The sequence below is a fragment of the Ambystoma mexicanum genome, chromosome 5p (genome assembly GCF_040938575.1).
Source record: "Ambystoma mexicanum isolate Mex_15411 chromosome 5p, UKY_AmexF1_1, whole genome shotgun sequence".
Lineage (NCBI taxonomy): Eukaryota > Metazoa > Chordata > Amphibia > Caudata > Ambystomatidae > Ambystoma > Ambystoma mexicanum.
This window is the reverse complement of record NC_090930.1, coordinates 447,832,111-447,855,019: the sequence shown is the minus strand read 5'-3', so window position 1 is coordinate 447,855,019 and position 22,909 is coordinate 447,832,111. Positions and strand designations below refer to the sequence as shown.

General features: G+C 42.6%; 1 long non-coding RNA gene across 3 annotated transcripts; it reads left to right on the top strand.

Annotated features, from left to right (window-relative positions):
• The first annotated feature begins 1,020 nt into the window (after window positions 1-1,020).
• Window positions 1,021-22,528, top strand: LOC138481010 (uncharacterized). Of its 3 annotated transcripts, XR_011274183.1 has the most exons (4): window positions 1,030-1,134; window positions 1,614-1,762; window positions 21,341-21,449; window positions 21,885-22,528. It is a non-coding gene; the product is annotated as an uncharacterized lncRNA (long non-coding RNA). The 3 variants fall into 3 exon arrangements; XR_011274184.1 differs by lacking the exon at window positions 1,614-1,762 and having other exon boundaries at window positions 1,021-1,134; XR_011274185.1 differs by lacking the exons at window positions 21,341-21,449; window positions 21,885-22,528 and adding an exon at window positions 1,883-2,598.
• The last annotated feature ends 381 nt before the right edge of the window (window positions 22,529-22,909 follow it).

Genomic DNA, 22,909 nt, shown 5'->3' with positions numbered 1-22,909 from the left:
TGACCTTTAATACACACCATCAAAAAATTAAGAAAATTATTACCAGTCATTGGCACCTTTTACAAATGAACATTCCTGACCTGCCTAGCCCTCTATATGCATTTAAAAAGGGCCATAAAACCATTACTGGCCATTTTCCATGTGGCTTTTGTAACCAATGTGCATACACAACTGCTTGCACTTCCGTAACCATCAACTCTAGAGTGTGGCACCTTAATCAACACACTACATGTAACACCAAAAATGTTATTTATGTGATAGTTTGCCCTTGCAACAAAACATATATTGGCAAAACAACAAGGCCAATTAAACTTAGGGTTGGAGAACACAAATCTGAAATTCATACTAAAACCATTACAGCTCCCCTAAGAGCACATTTTTTAGAACATGACCACACTTGTGACGATTTGAAATGGTGAATTTTAGAGAAAGGCTCTGGCATTGATTCTAATAATATAGCCATGAGATTAGCCCAGCGAGAGCAATGGTGGATGTACCACACAAATAGTTACGAATCTGGCCTAAATCGCCAAGAAGAATGGCCCCATTGTATTCCCTAATTCTTAGGTCAGTCTCTCTTCTTTCACTTATCCATTTAGTCATCTCAATAAATTGGCTCACTTATGAATTTAATTTAAATTGATAATTACATGTTGTTGCATTTGCATCTACGGTAGGCCCCATGTTTTGGCTATTCAGTGTGATTATTTAGGTTTCTTTATCAACACTTAAATTTATGAAGTCAGAACTGCACATCGTTGCATTTTATCTAATATGCTACTTGCTAGTTTAAGGAATCCATTGGCCACAGTATTTAAACATGTTTTGTATACATACTTTATTCATTGGAAGTTCAGCTTTTTCTACTTTACTTCGGGATATCTATTTCATTTAAATATGTCCGCCTATTTGCCCCGTTTTATCATCAGCTTAGTCCATTCTTTAACTTGACTAGAATTCCCATTAAACGGAAGTAGTCCTACTTCTTTGTTTAGTCTTTTGTGAGCTTCGAGCTTCCGCCGCCAATAGGATTACTTATAATTGGAGATGCGAACGAGTGTTCGTACGCGGCTACACTTATCAACACGTTTACACAACGGACGTTTGGCGGATACAATTTGACTTTCAAATGAGGTAAGTTTTGTTGTGACCGTGAGTTATTTTTTAGTGATACATTTTAGAAAAAACTCGATCCGCTCTAAACAGCAAGATCGAGGGAACAATTTTATTTCTGTTGCGACCGCGAGGTGTACTTTAGTGATGTATTTCTGTGAAAAAACTCGATCTGTTTGAAAGAGCAAGACTGAGTGAATAACTTTAACTAAACGTGCTTTGCCAAGGGGCTTACTTTAATTAGCCCTCTGTTACAACTAACACTTATCCTGATTAGAAAAAGGCACAGCTTTTTGGCACTTAAAGATTCCTGGCAGTTATACATTGATTTTCAGCGTTGGCCTTTATAAAAGGTCAGGATAGCTAGTAAATAGACATGTATATCTTGATTAAGTTTGCCATCGGACAGTTTACATATTTACATATTTATTTTATCGGATATCTTTAGCTGTTATCCGTTGTTTTAAATACGGCTTCCCCTTTTTTTTGTACACATTTAGGCTCCACTTGAATGCCCTTTGAAAGCAATGGAGGCCCACGTTACGGCGGATAAATAATGCCGTCCACTATGGAAACATCTTCTTAAACTTATACAGAGCAAGATTAATATCTCATAGAAATACATGCTTTGTATTGTTGAATAATTCAGGTCAGTATATATATTGATAGAAGCAACTCAGTATGTTGAATTGGACTTCGTTTTTGGTTTGCAACATGTTTGGAATTCAGGAAAAATTACTAGATCCCTTGTATCTTTTTATCTCCACAGATGCTAAATAAAGGTCATCTGTTTCGTTTGGGCTGCGTAAAAAATTGTACTCTGTGCCTTATATGGACTACTATAGGTGAATTAATTTAAATGGTTCGGCCTATTACAGATAGTTCATAAATGCTGAATTCTACTTTGGTTGGTTAGGTACAGAAAGCTCAGTCTTTTCCTTGTTTTTAATATGCAGTTTTTCTTAATTTTTCTTTCTTTGTGGTTTTGTTTTTGTTTGGCAATCATGTTTCAAAGACATTGAGATCGACAATGAAGTTTGAAAATCAACCATGAAACAAACATGGATCTCAGCTGTTTGATCACTAAATGTATTTGTGAATGTCAGTTTAATAATATTAAATGCAATTTATTAGTGCGCCCTGAGGAAGGTGACCATCAGCCCTTGTGGGAATTTGGTAAATGGTGTCGCTGAAACTACTTTAAAGATCCGGAGGTATTGTTTACATGTAGTAGGCACTTAGCACTTTTTTGCCAGTATTTTGGCATTTAGCACCTTATTTTCAGTACTTGTAGAATTGGCCATTCCAAATAGCATTAAGGTCTCTTTGGTAACAAATGGTCGGACATTGCAAGTATTAAAATTTCTTTTCACAACTTAGCTAATTTGTTTACATGAATATATACTATAATGTAATTTTTATGATGTTATTGTGTGAATATAATGCACATGTTTATGCTATTATATTGATTGTGATAAATATTAAAATATGATGTTTATAATTAATTGCCTTTGACTGAGTTTCTTGTCCCATTCCACCATTGGAATCAACTGAGATTTACTGGAAGTTTAGTAATTATCTGTGTGACCCAATTTCTTTTGTTTCCGTCACTGTGCTTGATGCCAAGGATAAGTCTTGCAGTCCTGTTCTGCATTAGTTGCAGAGGGCGAAGAGTAGAGATAGGCAGATTGAGAAAGAAGCTGTTGCAGTAGTCCAGCATAGAGAGAACCAGAGTGCTGGAAACAGTGAGGTTCTAGGTGAAGGTAAGAAAAGAGAGAATACCTTTGAGGTGGTACAGCTGGAAGTGGGCCTTCTTGGCAAGGTCCGGGATGTGTGAAGCGAAGGAGAGTGTGGAGTCGAAGATCAATCCAAGGTTTTTTGCCTCATCAGTGGGAGAGGGCAGAAGGCTCAAGGAGGGCAGCCAGAGTGAGAGAGGAAAAGCGGGAGCAGGGGTCTCAATGAGAAGGATCTCAGTCTTGCTCGCATTGAGGCAGAGATCATTCGAGGTGCACCATGACTGAATAGCAGATAGACATTCAGTGATGAACGAGGAGGATGCTGAGGGTAGCCTAAAAGAGAGTTGTATGTCATCCACATGACACTGAAAGTTAGAGGTGAAGGAAGAGATCAGGCGGGCCAAAGGTGCCAGATGGACATTGAAGAGCCAGGGAGGAAGGATAGAGCCCTGGGGAACACCACATGTAGAGAGAGAGGTGATGGAGAGAAAGGAACCAAGCTGGTAGAGTCGGTCCAGGAGGAAGGTCAGCCAAGCCAGAGCCTGATCTGAGATGCCAAGAGTCTCGCAGAGGCGACTACTCACGAAGTTGTGGTTGACCATGTCAAAAACAGAGGAAAGGTCAAGGAGAATGAGGACAGAGGGACAGCTAGAATCGAGATTTAAGAGTATATCTTCATGGGTGTTCAGAAGTGCAGTTTCCGTGTCTCTGACTGCTCTGAAACCAGACTGATGGACATGGAGACAACCAACAGATTTAGTGTGGAGGTTTAGCTGGCACAGAGCCAACTTCTCCAGGCGGTTGCCCTGGAACGGAGGCAGAGAGATCAGATGATAGTTTGCCGGAATTGAGGGGTCGGCAGAAGGCTTTTTTTTCTTCTTTTTTCTTTGTTGTTTTTAGTTCTTTTAACAAACTTTTACAACAATTCTGTTATTCTTTATGCATTTAGACAAATTTTCAACATAACTTAAACATAAAACAACCAGGTTACAATCTTCATCGTATTACAGTATATGCTTCATAGAAGTCAATAAAGTATTTTTTTGTTTTAAAAGAAGAGGAAAGTTAAATTCCTCATAATTCCAATCTATTTCATAATACATTTTCCTTCCAGTTGCTTTGCTAAAAACAGTTTACAACGTCCGTTAGTAGACAAATATATCCAACTAGTTCGGCTCTCTTCGGCTTCTTCAGTTGCTCATTATCAGTGATACCTTAAACATACAATCAAATTGTGCCATCTACTCACAGGATTTCCAATATTTTCCACATTCTACTTATTTGCATCCAAGTCCACCAATCATATGTTTGCTGGGCTATCTACACTTTAAACTGAGTTTCCTCAATTATTATGTACAGTAGACGAGTCAAAGATAACACCAATGTTATATTTGACCCCCACATACAGCGGGGCCATAGCCACTCCCTTCCACATATAGTCAATCCAATATTTCCTTCACCAAAGTTGTTTCTTCTATGTGTCTCAAAGTGAGAACAGTAAACTATTAGATGTTTTAGCGTTTCCTTCTGCAGTGGATTATCGCAAAAGCAACACATTCCCTTATTTACAATTAAACTTCCCTTAGAGCAGTATTGGGTTTTCTCATTTGTATGCAACTGGTTTAATTTAAAAGGGAGATATAAATCACATGCTCTCTTTCCCGGGAAGTGGGTTAAATACTTTTGTTGGGGAGTTCGTTTAGTGGGGAAACATGCAATTTCTGTGTACTGTTTATACTTTGAGATGGTCTCTAAGGTTAGTAGCCAGTCGTGTTCAAAAAGCCTTTTCTTTACATAATTGGGGTGATGCCGCACGTCAGAGGTATTCATACTAATCGTATCTAAAAGCCCTATTATCTCGACATAGTATTTCTTAATAGAGATTGGGACGTTTTCTTCTAGCATGTTCGCAATATTTTCATATTCAGAGTTGGCAGGTGGATTTAGCATTTACAAGAAATTGTTTAGCCGTCTCCATTTGAATCTTGCGGCAAGAGATACAATCCCAAGCTCATGGAAGAGGATAACATTCGGTAATGCATTAGAGAGCCTGAGAGTTTATTTCCATATTATTGCCTGGACTAGATTTAAAATTTATCAATATTCTGCCAACGCATGTCCAGGCCGTAAAGTATGACCACCTCTACTTTCAATGTATAATATTCAAATACCGGAGACATAGAGAAGTCGCAATATCTGCTATATATAATCTTCATTTGTGAATACAGAGGTTTGATTTTATCCTAATCGTGTTTTTCCACATGGTCAGTGGAGACATATTGCATAAGTTGTACCCAAGATATTTTACTGAAAGAGCACGCTCTATTTTTGTGCCACGTAGGCACCATTTATACGCCACTGTTTTCTTCCTACAATTGTTGAAGATAATAATGTTAGACTTAGTAGGATTGGCCTGCAGATTAAGCTGATGAGTATATAACGCGAGAAGCTCCAGTTGGTCTGCAGTCCAAACGGTTTAAGATCGAAAAGTAAAATATCGTCCGCAAATGTTAACCAGTGAATTTTTAAATTACCTAACTTAGCAGGGAAAGTCACTTTCTGTGACCATGTGGTGTCCTTGTCACATAAGTATAAATTAAACAAGGTAGCTGCCAAATTTCAGCCTCGTTTAACCACAATGTAACTATGTATAGGCTCTCTCATGGCTTCCTGTTGATTGATTCGTACTCTGATGGTTGTGCTCTTATGTAACATGGCCAGCATCAAAAGGGTAAGATGTTTAAAACCCATTGCAGCCATCTTGCTCCACAGAACGTTACAAACCACCGAGTTGAAAGCTGTGGTTAAGTCCAAAGATGCCATATAAATTGGACCAGCCTTGCCATTTCTGCTTTTCTCAAGCAGATGTGCTAACATGTTTGCCTTATGATATGATATGATATAGAATTTATAACGCGCCTATACACAAGTGTTTAAAGGCGCAACGAGGCAAGGGAGGGGGAACAGAGGGAGGACAGACAACGATCCTACTAGGCTAGGTGTCATTCAGATCGCGCAATTGCCTGGGAAGGGACAGTACAGGAATAGATAGTAACAATAAGTAAAGTAACAGCCAGCATATGGCAAGTACATGGGTAAGTGCAGACATCAGTGTCAAGGGCTGGTAGGGGGACTGTAGGGATACAGAAACAGTCCCCAAGTGCGGGGGTAGCCAGGCGGGCAGTACAGGTCTGTGACGCTGGTGGGGGAGGGACCTGAGCCTGAGATCAGAGGGTGTCCAGGTAACCCGTGCAGCTCCAGATACAGCCAGGAGGTCAGCAGGGGAGAGGAGGAGAAAAAGCAGAAGCAAAGAGAAAGGTTTTGAGGTGCTTCCAGAACCAGAGATGGTTCTCCTCAAGTTTAAGGGTGGCAGGGAGGCTGTTCCAGAGGGAGGCCACAGCCAAAGAAAGAGATCTACCACCAACTCATTGCTTGGAGAAGCGACTGACCCTGAGGTAGTTGGAGGCGGATGAGCAAAGTGCTCGGGAAGGCAGATATTTAGGAAGAGAGAGTTGAAGGTATTGAGCCCCCATGCCCCAGAAGGTCTTGTGGACAATGCATAGGGTTTTTGAACTTAATCCTTGCAGTCACTGGGAGCCAGTGCAGAGATTTCAGTCCAGGGGAGATACGATCCCTGGGCTTGAGGCCAAGGAAAAGTATTGCAGTCCTGGTCTGGATGAGCTGCAAAGGGCAGAGAGTAGAGGCAGGAAGATTTAGAACAAGGCTGTTGCAGTAATCCAGCCTAGCGAGAACCAGAGCTTTGGAGACAGTGAGCTTCTGGGGGAATGAGTGGAAAGGAAGAATACCTCTGAGGAGGTGCAGCTGGTAGTGTGACTTCTTAGAGACATCAGAGATGTGAGGAGAGAAGGAGAGTGTGGAGTCGAAGATGACCCCGGAGGTTTTTAGCCTTTCAGGTGGGAGCAGGAAGAGAGCCAAGAGAGGCCAGCAGTGAGCTACAGGACAGGAGGGAGTGGGTGTGCCAATGAAGAGAATCTCAGTCTTACTGGCATTAAGGCAGAGGTTATTGACGGCACACCACTCCTGGATAGTGGACAGACAGTCAGAGATGAGGGAAGGAGAAGAGGAGGCGGAAGGTAGCCTGAAAATGAGCTAGGTGTCATCCGCATAGCACTGAAAGTTGGGACAGAGAGCGGCAATGTGGTGGCAAGGAGTGCCAGGTACTGGCTGAATAGCCAGGGAGAGAGGTTAGACCCCTGGGGGACACCACAGGTAGAGAAAAAGATAGAGGAGAGGAAGGACCCAAGTTAGATCTGGGAGGGTCGGTCAGAGAGGAAAGAAGTCAGCCCTTGACCAGTGATACCCAGGTTATCACAGAGACGATGGATCAAGCAGGATTAGGACACATGGGGTGTTAGAGTCAAGGTTGGAGAGTGGGTCTTCCAGGAAGTACCCAATGGGGGCAAAACCCCACTTGAAAACGAGATAGGATTTTATTTTGTTTTATGTGGGATCCTATTTCCTTTAGGATGAGTATAGAAAAAATCTTTTAAGAAGCATCTAACAGTACAATTGCACGATAGTTGGCTGGTTTTTCATGATTTCCTTTTTTCCAAATGGGAACAATATTAGCAGCCTGCCATAAAAGAGGTATTTTGATTGACTTAAAGATATTATCAAATTTTATTTTGAGTATAGCAGCCCAAATGTAGGATCATGCTTTATTACCCAAGCTGTGATGCCATCTGGCCAAGGGCATGACGTGGCTTTTAGGTGCATTTGGCTGGGGTGAGGGGGTACCATTTTAAATCTATTAGGTAGCTTGCATTTGTCTAAGAAGAAGGTAGTCCATGTTTCCGCTGATATTGGTGATGCAAGACTATCTTTGTGTTTAGAAAAACTAGTTCTAAGCATAGCCCACATCGATCTCCTATTGTTGGAGCAAAGCTGGGAGATTATTTTTTGATTATATATGATTCCTAATCTATGTTTTATATTACGGCATTTGTTAGTATGTCGGTTGCAAATAAGACTTTGTCTTTTCAGATATTCATCAGATATCAAATGGAGTTTCTTTAATCCACGGATAGGCTTATTTTTACAGCCTTTGGAGTTGTGATTCTCAGCATTATAAGGTTGTTTGTTAGAGCGGGTCTGAGTATGTTCCACTCCCAATTTAACAAGCATTGCTACCATCACCTTGTTGTATTGCGCTTCTATTTGGTTTGTATCCAAAGGATCAAGAAGGTGGTTTGCGGAGGATTGTATTTCATTATTAATCATATTGATACATTTTTGGCATAAATGAGCACTCCATCTGATTGTAATTGTAGGGCGGTCAATCTCTGCCCATCGTAATGATAATTCTTTCTGCAACACGGCACCATTAATGATAATATCGGTGCCAATTATTATGTGATCTCCCAAGTGCGGGTCAGTTGTTAATAGACTGGCTAGTGGTGCAAGTTTAGCAGAAACTGGCAGGTAATCTATCCGAAATTTTTTTGTTCCTCGACACCATGTATAAGGTAAAGTTTCAGGACAATAGTCCAGCAAGTGGATATCCCAATTAGCTAGAAATTTGTTCCATCTTTCCCCGTTATTTAGAGCCATCAGCTGGTAGGGTGAATTCTCTTTGCATGTTTTTTAAGGGCTTTCGGAGGTCAGAGAACGTTAAAGTCACCTCCTATAATTAAATGGTGATGAGGATATGCCCAATAGATCTCATCTAGGATTGAATTAAGCTCATCAAACATAAAATCAAGAGATTTTTTCATGGGGTTCGAGTATAGAGCAATCACTATATAAGGAATGTTGGTGCCCTGAACAAAGGTAAATTTGATGGCTAAAATATCATCAGTGGCTGCTTTTAGCTTAGAAGGTATCTTCAAGTTTTTATTAAGACATGTAGCAAGTTCACCTGAAGATCACCCCCCTCTGCTCCCTTTCGCTTCCACCACATAGGAATTAAATACATCAATGATAAATGTATGTGTATTCATGGTCTCCGGAATTATGATAACAGAGCTTTGGTCAGGCGATGCTAACGTGTTGATCCATGCATTAAAGTTGTTAAATCCTCATGTATTCCATGAAATAATAGAAAGGACTTGGTTACTATAAGACTGTATTTGTGGCTTTCACTTCATTTAATGTGTTTGCAAGTGACATCAACCAAGACCGATCCTTAATGGCAGAGGTCAAGGTCGCTAATTGAGAAAGCATAGATAGTTCAGGTGCTTTTAAAGATGGATTTGTGGAGATGAGTTCTTCACTCACTGAACATGTAGGCTCCTGAAATCGTAGGAAGCTCTTTGCTGCTTCATGGGTCTGGAATCGGTAAAGATCCAGTCACAATTGTTCAAAGTCCATGCTATGTTCCCACAGCATCGTCGTTATTATGGGTGAATGTAGTTGGCACAACATTCGGTTGTTATTAGTATTATTAAGTTTGATCCAGTAGATATCATCTGATCTTAAGAGTCTTAGAGCAGGGATAAGATTGAAAATCTGTAATAAGTTAGATTGATTAAGTCTCTTCCTACCATTTACATCCACGTCACTCAGCCAGCCTATGATATTTAACATCTCCTTATTAGGCTTGTTGGTAGAGGATTTAGGTGAGCCTATCATTCCTTCAGCAGGTAGATCCTGCTTGCTTTGTGATTCAGAGGTATATGATGTTTTAACTTTTGTGTTTTGTTCTTTATTGGAGTTAATGCCTGCATCCCATTGTCTATTTGACAGATTTTGTGCAATGCTGTCTGAACTAACTGCTGACTTAGATGGAATGCAGTCTCCTTTAAGTATAGATCCAATGCTATCTTTCGGCAAGGCATTACTCAATGTTTTTTTGGAACTCTCTTTTAAAGGATAGAAAGACGAGAGTTGGGACTGTTGAGTGTTTTTGAATTCCATGTTATAAACAGAGGCCGATACATGTTTGTATGGGCTATTATCTTGCACTAAGCTTTCAGAGGGTTCAATTTTCCCCAATACTTCTTTAGGAGCGACTGTATTAAAATTCTTTACTTTTTTTTTTTCGATCGTCAACTTGCTACCTGATTCGGAAATTTGGATGAAGAGTCTTCTATTTGTAAAGCTGTTCTGCTTTCTTCATCCAATTGATCTAAATTTAATATACCATTCTCATTTGAAATGCATAAGTATTTAATATTCTAATTACGGCCCTTCAGCTTTTGGTATCTACATTTGTCTCACGTTTCTGTTGAGTATATCTTTTGATAGCTCTCATGTGCAATCGTTTCTGCCTACGAGACATATTTTCCTGAAGTGGACCCTCTGATCCTACTCTTTGTATGCTCACAGCCATTCAAGGATACCTTGTCCTCCTCATCCGTACCCAAGACACCTTGTTCTTGCTAAATCAGCTTGATTATAGCAGACGGGCTATCAGGAGTTTCTCTAAACGGACGTTGTGTTATGGATTCAAAATGTATAACTACTTGATTTGTCGACTGCAATAAGTTGCTCGAAAGTTGTGAGATCAAGGTATCCAGCCTGTCAATTCTATCATATACATCATCTATAGTTGCTCTGGAAGTATTGTCTTTTATTTACTACTGCAACATTATTTAGGGCTTGGTAGTAAGATCTTGAGGATATAGAGAAGGGCTACTTCGAGAGATTTGTCTGTGCATGTTTGGACCCTACCATAACACCTTGGGTCTGTGTGATCTGTGTTTTTGCTCAGGCGGGATTACTTTCTGTTGTCTTAGTATTATTTAGGGCACAGTCATTCCCTATCCTACACAGAAAACCTTCCATTTTGCTTACTTTTGCAAGAGTTTCAGTTGAAATATGTTTTAATTCCCTAATCTCTAAGTGAGTTAGTTTGTGCCCTTTATCTAGCAGGTTTAATATCCTTGTTAGTACCGGGAACTACTGTTCAGTCATTTCAAAGTCATTTAGCGCTGTTGAGACACCCACAACATGTAATTTGAGAGGCTTCTTGAGCTGTGAGTGAGGACTGTTTAGGGTACATTGGGCTCGAGCATGCCCTTTTTCCTTGGTCCTGATCCCTCATTGCCATAGATATCTGGGGATCACTAGCCATGATGGGTTTGCTCAAAGTCTCGGGAAATAGGTGTGAGGAGGCATCTGATTGGCCATATGTAAAAGCATGGAAATTGTCATTTACTGTTGGACTAGGCCTAAATAAATGAACATCTTGAATACCTCCATGTCTTCCGGAGGCCGGGGTCGAAGCCCCAAGCGAATGCCAGATTCATTTCTCCAGTTCGGCCCTGATAATTGAAGTTAACATCGAGTCGTCGGCAATGCCTTGTTGTTTGTCCGACGGCTGTAGGGGAGGGCAGATTGCAGAGGTACCCTCACGCATGCTAAGAAAGCCATGCTGCACTGAAGGTTTGCCATCATACATTTCTTTTAGACGAAATGAGCATGCACCATAATAATGTGTGCATGATACATGTGTCTGAGCTTGCGCACATGCAGCCACTGAATCTTGCACACTTTCCTCATCCCTTTTATTTTGCCATATGTTTTCAGAGCTGCGATTCTTCTGTAGGGTGTCTGTCAAAGTGATTTAAGATTGGGGCATGTCAATGACCCCCTTCTACTAGAAACATGTCAGTACTTTGCGAGACAGCGGAATGCACAAAGCTATTCACTTTGACCAGCGCCCTGCAGATTTGACCACTTCTCAAGCTGCCTGCCATTCTCCGTGTTATCTAACAGAAAAATAGCAGGAATCAGTAGGCATAAACCAAAGAAAAACAACACAGGTGCAATCTTAATATAGCAAACAATGCTCAGAATTCGATATCTCATAAGTCCCAAAGTTCATCCGATAGCTTTTACCAACTCTATCGGCATACATGCATACTAGACTTTACAACGTTTTGTGTAAATCGCCTGCGACATCAGATATATGCAGTTAGATATGGCATTTAGAAAAGGGCAAAAGGCAATTAAATGTAAAATTATCTTTACGGCTTTACCTTTGGTTTCTGATGTTTATATATGTTACATGCACATATCGCTGCTCAAGATGAGTACACAAGCATGGAACCGACACCCTTCGCACCCCGCACACCCAACAGCCCAACAGCTCTTGCAGGCACTTCCGGGGTGCGCGTGCATGTGCGCACGCTCGGGTGAGGGAGTGGGCGGGTTCTTAGTGTCAAAGTCACGCTATAGAAAAGAATGGGAAGAAAGCAAATAGAGTGTCACTACTATGGCGTTACGTCCGAGCACAAGTCCCAGTGCGTAGATGAACACACAAGTCTTTAGGTATAGTTACTTGTCAAATATGGGTAACAGGCTCCTCCGAGTTACGGCTCAATGGGAACAATGCTTCCTCTTGCCGACACAGCTCCTTGACACAGCGACAGCACTGCAGAGTCCTCCACAGCCCAACAGCACTTGCAGGCACTTCTGGGGGCTTTTCTAGTAGGGGTGCACAAGGGAGTGCTTGGAAGAGCGGGGAAAGTGCCAGTGGTGAAGGAGTGATTACAGAAATCGGCCAAGGTTGGAGCGCGAAACCAATGCTGTCCTTGATGGTTCTGTAGGAGCAGGGGGTCACCTGTTTAGATGAGACTTCCATCAACGTGACTTGTCTGGAAACATCTTCAGGTGTTACAGGAGAGAAGGAGAGGAGGGGGGTGGCAGGCCTGAGAGGTATGGGGGAGGGAGAGGAGACGTGTTAGAGAGTGTGGACAGGATGTCCAGGGCTTTAGTGGTGAAATGAGAGGCTAGAGGCGTGCAGCTGCCTGGATTAGTGTAGAGGTGGAGGATACTGCAGTTGGATTGCCCAGCTCCTTGCAGATTTTGAAAAGTTCAGCCGTGGTGTTAGAGGCCACAGAGATACAGGCTTGAATGTGGACCCTCTCCTTAGAGAAGATGGAGAGTCTGTATTTCCTTTGGAGCAGGCGACAGGCCAGTTTGTGAGAGGGTACACCTGAAGCTCACCACTTCTGCTCAGCTACTCTGCACTTCAGATCAGCCAAATAGGAGTCGTACCAATAGGTGCACTTTATGGCAGGCTTCAGGAGGATCCTCATAACAGGGGCAAGGCTATCTAGAGTGTTAGAGATAGAGAGGTGAAGGTTGGAAAGGGCTGTGTCAGGATGGGAGTAAGCCGCAGGAGTAGGCAGAGGAGAGAAGGTGGAGGAAAAGGCAGTCGCTGATACTCATTTCATAGGTCAAATGAACGCGAAGGAAGGTGACAGTGCTAGGAGGGCCTTTGCCAAGGAGACAGGATGTTTCAAGTGAGAAGAGAGAAGAAAGTGGTCAGTCCAGGAGAAAGGAGTAGTGAGAGGATTAGAGAGCGGGATGCCTGAAGAGATGAGAGCATCTAAGGTGTGGTCGGTAGAGTGAGTCGGACCAGAGGGTAGAATGGTGAGGGAAAGAGTCGCATAGGTTGTGAAAGAGCCCAGAAGAGTCTGGGGCATCTAGGTGGATGTTGAGATCCCCAAGGAGAAGAAGCTGGAAGGTGGAGGATAGGAAAGAGGAGGAGAGATCAGCCCATTCAGAGAGGAAGAGGGTGACCGGGCCAGGTGGCCTGTAGATGGTGGCCAAGGTCAGGGAGAGGCCAGGAGAGATGGAGAGCCTGCAGATCAGGCATTCAAAGGAAGAGTAGGTGTGAGTAGGGATGATGGAAGTAGGGATCCACTCAGTAAAGATCAGGGCCACTCTGCATCCGGGCCTGTTGGGCCTGGGCTCGGAGAGAATCGTGTAGCCCTAACAAAGGAGTGTGTCAAAACTTGTGACAGAACTGGACTTCAACCATGTCTCTGTAAGAGCGAGAACATCCAGGTCCAGCAGTTCAAGGACGAGCAGATATCAGGGGAGTGTTTGACAGCAGAGTGAGAGTTGAGAGTAGCCACGTGAAGCAGGTTGCCACTTTCGAAAGACATCATGGGGGTGCAGGGGAGAGGAGTCCACAACATAAGTGGCAGAGGAGCCAAAGAGGTGGAAGGAGGAGGCGGCAAAGGACAAAGAGGTAGTGGATGACAAGGGAGTCTGAGAGGTGGAGGACAGGGGTTGCAGAGGTCCCAGAGAGGTAGAATGAGGAGGTGGCAAAGTAGCCAGAGCGGTAGTGGATGGTAAGGGGGCCTGAGAGGAGGCAAACAGAGGTGGCCGAGGAACCAGAGATGTAGTGGATGGCAAGGGGGCCAGAGCGGTAGTAGGAGGAGGAAGCAGAGTAGCCCACAAAGTGGTATAAGGAATAGCAGGAGAATGAAGGAAGTTAATGCAGTGGGGGAGGCACCTATCAAATAGAAGGATATTGGGCTGAGGGCCCTGGACCACCGCAGTGCCATTTAGATATACATTAATGATGAATCTGGAAGACTGGAAGGGCCATGAGGACCTCCCACCGGGTGACACCATTAATGGAAGTGAAGGAGGAAGGAGATAGAAATGCGACCATATGAAGGATTGTGTTGCTGGAAATGCCTTATGGAGGGACATGGCCTCCAGTCCTTGTCCTGCCAATTCTGGCAGTGCAGCTCTTCATTTTATCTTTTGGTGAACAACAGCCATGGGATACCTTTATGGCACACATGGGTGGATGTATACCCTTGTACACCTTATGTTTGTTGTGGGGCACCTGTGTTTTGCCCACAGAGAAGGCTATGGGCTGGTGGCAGCTACATGCTGACCTGGCAGTGGCTCTGAGTGTCCTCAATTTTTGGGATACCCAGGACCTGCCATAGTAATCAATGGTTCCTACACAAAGGCAAGATGGCCACTTTGGCCTCTTGGTTTCTATTGCCTTTTACCCGAGACAGCCCTAACTGAAACTGATATGAATGCAGTGCAGTGTGCTGAAAGGCTGGGTGTTTACCCCAATCCATATTATGTTTTATGGTTGTCTGGGTGGAGTGAATTGCCTGAATGCCTGTGAGTCTGATTGACTGCTTGCCTGCATGAATGCCCTTCTGTGTGATTGGCTTACTGAGCCTGGCTCAACCAGAGTGAATGGGGAAATATTGTGTATATCTGGGGACCTCTCACTTACCAATTTCTTCAGAGGCTGAAGTCGAAGCTGAAGCAAGAAGCTGTTCCTTGAAGCAGAAGCCCAGATGGAGGATTTCTTCAAGTAATACGAAAGCTGTTGTGTCTTCCAAGGACTGATCCAGAGAGGACCTGCAAAGGAGACCTCTCCCCGAGCTACGAGGGGCCATCGTGCAAGCTGCTACTCTTCATCAGAAGTACCCTGGAAGCCAGTCCTGTGTACCTGGCATCCGGAGAAGGGGTCTTCATGAGTCCTGAAGAGGAGTGCTCAACATCTCAAGTCGGCGAAGTCCATTGGTGTCACCCAGGGTCCAGAGGTGCATTATGTGACCGATGGAAGCCTTTGCTGCCTCCTGCTCAGAAGAGGGGTTACCCTGGCATAGTGCCGCTGGACACTAAAAGCTGCAAAAGTTCCAAACTGCCTTAGAACATTTCAAGGGACATCCTCATCATCATCACTGACCACTTTTTCCCACCACAGAGAGCTCAGAGTCGCTCAGTGGTGAGGAAGGTCCACCGGTGGGTTTCCCACCACCAGAAGCTAACGAAGATGTTACAAGGTTCCAGACTTGGTTATGGTACGAAGTCCAATCCAGTGGTCGAGTCCAGGTCACCAGAAGCCGTCCAGAGGTCCGACACCAAAGATGACCTATGCACCATCGCTGCCAAAACAAATCGAAAGATCCAAGGGCTCATTTTCTCATCTGCCAAGCCTTTAAGGAGCCCAAGCAAGTTTCTTCTTCACAGTCAGAGAAATCCTCGACCAAAGGATAGCACCGCGAAGAGTAAAACTGCTACACTTCAGAAAGAATTTGTGCCTCATTACGACCCTGGCAGTAGGGGGTTCACCCCCTACCGCCTCATAACGAGGTCAGCTCGCGGAACCCGCTAAGGATGCCTTGTTTTACCAGACGTCCTTAGTGGGACCCGCAAGCGGCCCAGCATGCTAACAACAGGCCCATCATTGACGGGCCCGTTGTTAGCATGCTCCCCATTCCTATTGAGCCCTATGGGGGCTTAAAAGGGAATGGGGATGTACCGGGTCCGGGTTCCCTGAATGGGGAAATACCGGCCCTCCAAGGTAGGAATGGGGGTAGCCGTGGCTCCTTCTTCCAAAGGGGGTCCATCCTCAGAGGAAATCGAGTGAAACCGAGAAACTCTGCCACTTCGCCTGTCAAGGCACCAAAGGCACTGTGATGAGGAAGAGCATCTGCTGGCCTCAGGAGTCATCCAGGGGTCCCTGATTCATCTTGGATCCTGTTCTCCTGTGTCCTCTCAGGAACTTTGGGGTGGTAGAGACTGTTAAAATCAAGCAGAAAGTTATTGAACATTACTGGACTGGGCTGTAAAAGACAACATAAGTTACTCCTAAACTTTCCATTATAGGTTGCCCAGGTGGTAGGCATCCTCACACAGAATTGTGTATCCAGTTTAAAGAAAGCAGTCTGCCACTGTTCATAACTAACCTGACTTTCATTCCTATTCTATGCTGTTATACCTCACTTAAGAATTCACCTGCTTATTTAAAACTGTCTGCAGTTAATGCATCTATTACAGAATCAAAGTGTTGTGCGGTACCACATAGAGTGTATATATTTGCCATTCATTAAATAAATATTCCAAGTACACAGTGTTATTATTTATATGTGTATATATTACAGAATCTTATTTTAAATAAAGAAGCTGTGTTACCACCTAATATAGTGGGTGGACATTCCTTTGTGGGGGCTTTGGGGAAACACTGTACTTAAGAACCTGCCTGCATCACCTCTTGAAAGCTTAAGCCTGGCTGCTGATCCATTGCTACCAAATTGCAAGCCTTTCCGGGGTGTTCTGTGCCTTTACACTACCATATAGGGGGCAGAAGTACAGATACCCCCATCCATTCTTTACAAGGGTCCATAGGTCGGGCGAAGGAACAACAAAGAAGAGGTCGGCGAGAGTTTGTCTGGAAGAGGCACTGACATAGGTGTCAGGGATGCAGAGGCCTGGATTGGGGGCTAGGGTGTCCTTCTTGAGCTTCTTCATTCCAGACTGAAAGTTGGGACAGATAGCTTCAATGCGGTGGCAAGGACTGCCAGATACTGGTTGAACAGCCAGGCAGAGAGGTTAGACCCCTGGAGGACACCACAGGTAGAGAAAAAGATAGATGAGAGGAAGGACCCAAGTTAGATCTGGGAGGGTCGATCAGAGAGGAAAGAAGTCAGGCACGCCAGAGCCTGACCAGTGATACCCAGGTTATCACAGAGACTATAGATCAAGCAGGATGAGGACACATGGGGTGTCAGAGTCAAGGTTGGAGGGCAGGTCTTCCAGGAAGTACCCATTTGGCGGCGAACCCCCACTTGAAAACGAGATAGGATTTTATTTTGTTTTATGTGGGATCCTATTTCCTTTAGGATGAGTATAGAGAAAATCTTTTAAGAAGCATCTAACAGTGCAATTGCACGATAGTTTGCTGGATTTTCATGATTTCCTTTTTTCCATATGGGAACAATATTAGCAGCCTGTAATAAAAGGGGTATTTTGTTTGACTTAAAGATATTATCAAATTTGTTTTGAGTATAGCAGCCCAAAATGTAGGATCATGCCTTATTACCCAAGCTGGGATGCCATCTGGCCAAGGGCATGACATAGCTTTTAGGTGCATTTGGCTGGGGTGGGGGGCGGTACCATTTTAAATCTATTAGGTAGCTTGCATTTCTCTAAGAAGAAGGTAGTCCATGTTTCCGCTGATATTGGTGATGCAGGACTATCTTTGTGTTTAGAAATTCTAGTTCTAAGCATAGCCCACACCGATCTCCTATTGTTGGAGCAAAGATGGGAGATCATTTTTTGATTATCTATGATTCCTAATCTATGTTTTATATTACGGCATTTGTTAGTATGTCGGTTGCAAATAAGACTTTTTCTTTTCAGATATTCATCAGATGTCAAATGGAGTTTCTTTAATCCACGAATAGGCTTATTTTTACAGCCTTTGGATTTGTGAATCTCAGCATTATGACAAGGTTGTTTGTTAGAGCAGGTCTGAGTATGTTCCACTCCCAATTTAACAAGCATTGCTACCATCACCTTGTTGTATTGCGCTTCTATTTGGTTTGTATCCAAAGGATCAAGAAGGTGGTTTGCAGAGGATTGTATTTGATTATTAATCATATTGATACATTTTTGGCATAAATGAGCACTCCATCTGATTGAAATTGTAGGGCGGTCAATCTCTGCCCATCGTAATGATAATTCTTTCTGCAACACGGCACCATTAATGATAATATCGGCGCCAATTATTATGTGATATCCCAAGTGCGAGTCAGTTATTAATAGACTGGCTAGTGGTGCAAGTTGAGCAGAAACTGCCAGGTAATCTATCCAAAATGTTTTTGTTCCTCGACACCATGTATCGTTTGCTTGAAAAAGGAATGGGTTTTGTTTCCACTGATTACCATGATAGATTTACCTTCCGCCAAGAATTTGCCCAGCTTATGCGTAAGATCCATTTGTTCCAACATTTTCAAGGAACAGAATACGAACCTGAGAAATCTGACTCAGGGTTACAGAACAAATCGGCATTTTGTGTACCCACTGCACTACAGAGCGCAGAGGCAAAATCCTATGAGAACTGTGTCCTACATGACTTGGGTAAATTAGAACGTAACTCAACAAAACGGAATACATATAATAACACCAGCAAAAAAGAAGAAGAGGCAATGAAAAAACTCCTGAATAATGAACTGATAGTCATTCGCAAAGCAGACAAAGGGAGAGCAATTGTCGTACAGAATCGCGATGACTACATAATAGAGTGCAATAGACAACTTTTAGATCTCAGTTGCTATAAACTCCTCAACCAAGACCCTAGGCCCTCATTACAAAGTCTGATTAACAACAAAGTGGATAAAGCGGAGCAAAGAGGATGGATCACTAAAAAAGAGGCAGATTTTCTCAAAAAGGATAAACCATGCATACCTCAATTCTATACACGCCCTAAAATTCACAAATCCATGACAAAGCCGCCAGGGCGCCCAATTGTTTCCGGGATCAACTCAGTATGAGAACCGCTGTTGAAATTTGCAGATACCTTTCTGCAACCGATGGTTCGCAAAATGGCATCTTATGTTCAAGACACCACACAAATAATAAAAGAAATGGAAGGACTACCTTTTGACCCTAATACTGAAATCCTACTAGGGTTAGATGTGGTAGCACTCTACACTAGCATCCCGCAGAGGATATCCTTCGAAATGCTGGAAGAAAAACTTCTTTCAGATCATGAAGTTGGCTGTACACCTATTTCTTTCATCCTCTGGTGTGCGGAAATGAGGTTAGTGGAAAACTACCATTTCAATGGCAAATTTTTTCAGCAAATACATGGCACGGCCATGGGAGCTACCCTAGCTCCTAGTGTAGCTAACCTATTCATGGAAGGTTTTGAAACCAATAACATCATGAAACCTACAAATCCCTTTTTCAAACACATACGTATCTGGCTAAGATATATTGATGATATCCTTGTTGTTTGGTCTGGCCCAGAAACAATTCTTGAAGAGTTTCTGGTATGGATTAACAGCCAAACAGATATTTAAAATGTACATCTAATTATAGCCCTCGCGAACTTGTATTTTTAGACATCACCATTATGGTAGACTCTATTAAGAACTGTGTTTTTGTCAAACCTTACAACAAGCCAACAGACAGAAATTCGCTACTGCTTTATAGCAGCTCGCATCCGAAACATGTGAGGGATAATCTCCCTTTGGGCCAATTTTTGAGACTCAAAAGGAACAGTTCCAAGAAGGATGACTTTAACGAAGAAGCTGTCAAGATGCAGAATAAGCTACACCAAAGAGGCTATCCACAAAAGATAGTCAGGAAAGCCCTCAAAAGAGCAAATAACAACAATCGAGAGTCATTATTAGAGTACAAAGAACACTCCGCAACCAAGAAAGATTCTAAAATAATCTTTGTTAACACCTTCAGCAATTTGTCAAATGATATCAAGAAGATAGTCTTGAGAAACTGGCCAATCTTGGAAAAAGGAGAGACACCGGTACCTAGACCCATCGTTGCGTTTAAACATAGTAAAAATTTGAAAGAACAGGTGACTAGGAATGATATGCTACTTAGACCTAAACCGACAACGAGCTTGTCCCAGTTATGGGGCCTTCCGAAAATTGTGGGCCATTACCCATGTGGACAGTGGGTATATTGCAAATACACAACAAAAAGTACATAAGTAGATATAGGGTTGAAATCCAAATGGCAACAGAAAGCACATACCAATTGCAATTCCAGTTTGGTAGTGTATGCCATTTGGTGTCCATGTGAGAAAATCTATGTTGGTAAAACGGACCGGAAGGTGAAGCTCCGCATTGGCGAACATAAAAATTGCCTAAAAAATCAAACTAGAAATGCACGCATGGTCGAACATTGGATAGAACACTAACACACATTAGAAGATCTGAAATAGACAGTGCTCTATAAACTGATTCCCAGTATGGATTCCAACAGAGACAAAACGACCCTCCTAAAAAAAGAACAGCAACTCATTTTTTTAACCAACAGTTCTAGGACTGGGCTCAATGAGTGAGCGGATTGGAACCTATAAACTGCTACCAGAACATTGTAAATGAAATGCAACCACTAAATTATAAATCACACTTTGACTGACCGCTAATGTGCAAATGGTTGACGGATTTCTCCTTCTCAAAGGGGGCCTTCTCATATCCATTGGAATAACACAAATGAAAACTGCTTACAGTGAAAAAGGAGGGGCTTCTCCACCCCTAATTACTACCAACTATGGGTACCAACGTGATGCATCACTACCATACGCAACGCGACCACTGAAATCACGTGATACATGAGACGTTCAGAGATACGTCCCTTCGGGTACATTTATCACGTGATCCACCGCGTATTCCAGCAACGGCACTGCGAGCACAGACAGAGACTCCTAGGTGGCAGTACACGATACGGTAAATCCTAGAGCACGGGTATATTAGTCAGTTATATACAAAGCCGGTTACTTCCAAGCGAGCCGAACACAGACCTTCACTTAGATTTATGGAGTGCCGGAGTTAATCAGCTATAACCGCCGCTTTTTTTCCCCTCCTGTCCATGCGTGCATAGTGATTGAGTTTTTAAACCCCCCCCCAGCAATCGAAGCTCCGTTAAAGTTTCCATTAGCAGAGATATCTGGGAGAACAGGTTTCTTCTCACGCCTTGCGGGCATTCATTGCATCTCATGCTGTTGTCTTCCACAGGCCATTAAACGGCATTTGTAGCACACTGGCTACTTACGAACACAGGAAAAGCTACTGGACAGCTGTCCTGGGTGCGGCTGTTATAAGTCCCAACGTTTCCAACGCGATGGGAAAATGATAGTAGAGGACTTTTCCACACTGCGCGATTAGGATTGCAAAAAGAATAGTAAGCAGTCTAATACACGATTACTACGTATATTCCCAATGCCGTGAAACACAATGATAAAGATGCATTCTGTTTTTCTTTTCTTTGTCCCTCTGTTGCAGAACAACCAAGGGTGGTCTTTGTAACTGTAGACTGCATGAATATAGAGTCAAATATCAACCAATTCGGACGACTTTCTCTGCACTTCGTTGGGAAGCTCCATTTTCTGATGTAAGTGACGACCCCGATGCGAAATTCTTGTACTGGAATACAAATATGTACCACTAATAGTTGTGTTTCTTTACCTACCCCTGGTGTAGGAAGTATTTTGAGTAATGTAGCTTATTGAGTATGATGTGTTCAAAAGTGTCGTTTAAAGTGGTTTCCACTTACCTATTCCCGCTCTAGGCAGAACTTTGAACAGTGGTTTCCATCTCCACTGTACAGTGCTGCCAGTCTGTATGTGCTGAGGTCTATTGAGTGTTGCCGCTTTCATGTTACTTTTAGACCACTTGTAGTGTTAGAATTGCCAGTTCAGACAGTTTATCACTAGTTGACCACTATTTAGCAATTGAGTCAAACTCTAATGTTCATTTCTTTCTATTAAGTAGAGAACGAATAAACAGGGCATTATTTACTCTTTACCCTGATCTGTTCCCTTTTCAGATATGGAGCTTCTCCCCTGCTGTTGAGTCCTAAACACTCTTTTGGATCATTTATTGGACAAGAAGAGTCTTTTTTCGATTACCAATTCACATGTACATGTGCTTATAGCCACTGCATCTGTTATTGTGTTTTCTACTTGCTGGTATCCATAATGATCTGATTGTAATGATTATTTCATGTCATGTATCCTCACTAACATTAGTAGTGGGCGAGTTTGGTTCTGGTAGACGGCAGACTACCCCTGAAGAATTTCTGTTTACTTTTGTTTACACACATGTTCAGAGAGAAACATGTTGGGAAAATGATGAATGTATGAATGAGAACGTCTGAATTAGAATGAATGTAGTGAGTGACTAGGCTGATTTGAGTGATATTTACACACTACCCTGGAGTGACTCCACTCTTTACTCACTCCTGGTTTTCACACGGTTTATTATTATTCATTTTTGGTATCTATGGTGATTATATTATATATATTTTTCTGCTCTGCTGTTTTACCTACAATTGTGAAGAGGTACAGGTTACTAGCATTTGCACTTTATACCAGCTATCTGGTTATTGTTGTTTTTAATGATGACTATGAATTCACTCAAAGTTTTTTTAAGAATGATGACAATTAATAAATGATATATATTTTTCATAAACGCGTCTGGAATCCAATCAATAATGAGTGACTAACGCCGCAGGCATTGGGACACAATCTGAAAAGGGACCAATTTAAGCCCCTTGGCACTGTTTTGTTTACTGATTTAGGTTTTTCCTAAAAATATATAGGTTGTGCCAAAGAGAGGGCTCTTAATCCTCTTACCTCCCCATAGATGTTTGCTTGCAAGTTGAGCAGAAACTGCCAGGTAATCTATCCGAAATGTTTTTGTTCCTCGACACCATGTATAAGGTAATGTTTCAGGACAATACTCCAGCAAGTGGAAATCCCAATTAGCTAGAAATTTGTTCCATCATTCCCCATTATATAGAGCCATCAGCTGGTAGGGTGAATTCTCTTTGCATGTTTTTTAAGGGCTTTC